The sequence below is a fragment of the Loxodonta africana genome, chromosome 15 (assembly GCF_030014295.1).
Source record: "Loxodonta africana isolate mLoxAfr1 chromosome 15, mLoxAfr1.hap2, whole genome shotgun sequence".
Lineage (NCBI taxonomy): Eukaryota > Metazoa > Chordata > Mammalia > Proboscidea > Elephantidae > Loxodonta > Loxodonta africana.
In genome coordinates this window covers 4,391,972-4,395,157 of record NC_087356.1, presented here as the reverse complement: position 1 = coordinate 4,395,157, position 3,186 = coordinate 4,391,972, and positions in this window count along the sequence as shown.

Sequence of the window (3,186 nt, the reverse complement as noted above, 5' to 3'; positions counted from 1 at the left end):
ATAACGAAAAGAGCCAGTTACTAAGACTGATGATAGAAATGAAGAAAATGTTGAGTCTTGAAACATGATGGTTCTTGGCTAGAAAAATAAAATAATTTCAATAAAAGCTAAACATTTTTGGTTGATTTTACTGTATTGGAGTGGGAATAGGATGGGGAATAACATGCATTAAAAAATCATCACAAATTGGTTGCTTAGCAAATGTCCTGAAAATGTTTATTAGGAATGTCACAGGTCATCTGAAAATCTTGGGATGGTGTATTAGTTTCCTGTCGCTGCCGTAACAAATTCTCCAGAACTTAACAGCTTATTGTCTTGCAGTTTTGGAGGTCAGCAGTCTGGCATGGGTATTTCTGGGCTAAAATCAAGGCATCAGGGAAGGGCTGTGTTTCTTTCTGGAGGCCCTAGAGGACCATCTGTTTCCTTCCTCATTTTAACTATTAGCAGAATTCAGTTCCTTGTGGTTGTAGGGCCCAGGTCCTGTTCCTTGTTGGTTGCAAGCTGAAGGTTAATTCCCAGCTTCTAGGGGCTGCCACACTCCTTGGCGTGTGGCCCCCTTCTATATTCAACACCAGGTCTAACGGTAAAGTCCCTTTCCCCTGTCTCAACTCTCTGACCTTCTTCTATACTGCATATGATTAGATAGGACCCACCTGAATAATCCAGGCTAACCTTTCTATCTTAAAGTCAGTTTATTTGCAACCTAAATTCCATCTGCAGCCTTAATTCCCTTTTTCTATATAAAGCAACATATTCACAGGTTCTGGGATCAGCAGGGACAGATTAACCAGTAAGCAAGGTTGGTTCGAATCCACCCAATGAGCCACCTTGGAAGAAAGGTCTGGTGAGCTACTTCCAAAAGGTCCCAGCCATTGAAAACCCTACGGAGTACAGTTCTACTCTGAAACACACGGGGTCACCATGAGTCAAAATCAATTTGATAGCAACTTTTTCTCTGTTTTGGGTTTTATCAAATTTTTAAATGGATTATACCACTCCTGGAGCCCTGGTGGCACAGTGGTTAAGACCTCAGCTGCTAACCAAAAGGTCAGCAGTTCAAATCCACCAGCTGCTCCTTTTGAAAACACTATGGGGCAGTTCTACTCTATTCTATAGGGTCCCTATGAGTTGGAATCTACTGGATGGCAATGAGATTTTCTCGGTTATACCACTCCTAGAAATCTAATCTTCAGAAGGAGTCTGCATGCTCACAAAGACATAGGGCAGCTTTCCTGCAGCTCTGTGCAAAGTCTTTCTTTGGCCGCAGCAGATCCATCCCCCACACTTTCCCACCCTGCCCTGGAGGCTGACAGTGTGGATGTGTCAACAGGTCCCCTGCCTTCTGGATTCTGGCTCAGCTAATGGGGGCCTCAGAAAGGAACTGGGGGGAGGAAGAAAAGTGAGATTGGGGTGCCATTTCCCTGGCTTTCTCCCTGTAGGGTCACTGATGATTGGCTCTCAACCCAGTGTGACAGCTCTCTGTCTCCACTAACTGCTCCCTCACCTCCTGTAACGGCCCAGGAGCTGAAACAGCCCCGCTGTGGCCAGCCCTGGGAGACTGCCTGTCCTTCATGGATTTCCTAAATTCTTCCTGTCGGGGGACAGCCCCAGCAAGGAAAGACCCTCACTGTGCATCCTGGCAGATAATCCAAAGAATTGACAGTAGCACTTTCCAGATTCATACGTTTATTCAGGGAAACTTACTGACACGGGCAAGCAGCTGCTCTCTCCAGTGGCGGCCAGCTGGAGTGTTTTCCGCGCCCACCGAGCCAAAGAGGCAGAGACATTTAAAGGGGAATAAACCAAAAATGCGTGCAGCAGTTTTTCTAAGACCCAGGAGTTCAGCATAATCAAACTCGAGCGAGGGCGGCTTCTTCTCGTGTGCTCAAAGCTAATGGGAGTTGTTATTCTGGGATCTAAGACCCAGAGGTGCTGTTCTAAGACCCAGGCCAGTTCTCATCGGCTTGGAGCCAGTGGGAGCGCTTCCAGGACCATAGCCAAGGGCCTGCCTTGACCGTAGTGCGGCCATGGTGAAATCTTGTCTCCTTACACTTCTGCACCTTCATGAAAGCTCCTTTTTAAAACTCTCCTGTGATTACTCTCCTGCTGGGACTCCGGCACAAAAACCATGAAAAAGAATAAGCTACATCTCTTTGTCCTGCCTTGAAAATCTCCCTAAAATGTATCAGGGGGTGGGGTGGGGGGAGAGAGAAGAGAAGGTCATAGAACAATATATACAATTTAATCCTAGTGTTAAAAATCTATGTATATAAACGTATTCAGAGAAAATGGTCTAGAAGGATATAAGCTTTGTAAGATTTTACTGTTGGCTGCGTGTGACCTGCCCACCCTGTCTCTTGTACCTCACTGTCCATCACTCCCCTCTAGCTCTTTGGCTCTATCACAGTGTCTTCTTTGTTGTTCCTTAATTCAGTCTTGCCTCGGGACCCTTGCCCTTTGGGCTCACTCCACCGTAGCACACTGCCCACACCCTTGCCCACCATACTTGCATGGCTCAGGTCTTTCCTGACCCTCCTATCCTATCCCCAGCACTCTTGTTCCCTCTTACGCTGTATTTTTTTCATAATAAAACCAACCAAGACCGAACCTGTTGCCCTCGAGTCAATTCCTACTCATAGCAACCCTCTAGGACAGAGTAGAACTGTCCCATAGTGTTTCCAAGGAGCAGCTGGTAGATTCAAACTGCTGATCTTTTGGTTAGCAGACAAGCTCTTAAACACTACTATTTGATGTACAAGGGCGGTGAATTTGCTGCTTTAAAAAAAATCGCTGCTATATCCTCAAGGCCCAGGACCGTGGCAGGCACGTTTTGCAATTATTTTCAAAAATATTTTTTTAAGTTGGGGGGGATTGAATAGGCACTTTCTATTTATTTAAAGTCCCCTTCATTTAAAAAAGTAATTTAATTTTTTTAACTTTTTATTTTGAAATAAATTTGTAAAAATAGAACAAAGAATTGCCATCGACCACCCACCCGGAACTCTAAATACTAACATTTTACCGCAGCATTTTGCTTTCTCCATCCCTCTCCCCCTACACACACACACACACACACACACGCACACACACACACACTTTTTTCAACCATTTGAGAGACAGGTGCAGATATGCTGACCTTTTACCTCTAAATATTTTAACATGTATTTCCTAAAAGCAGAGACTCGC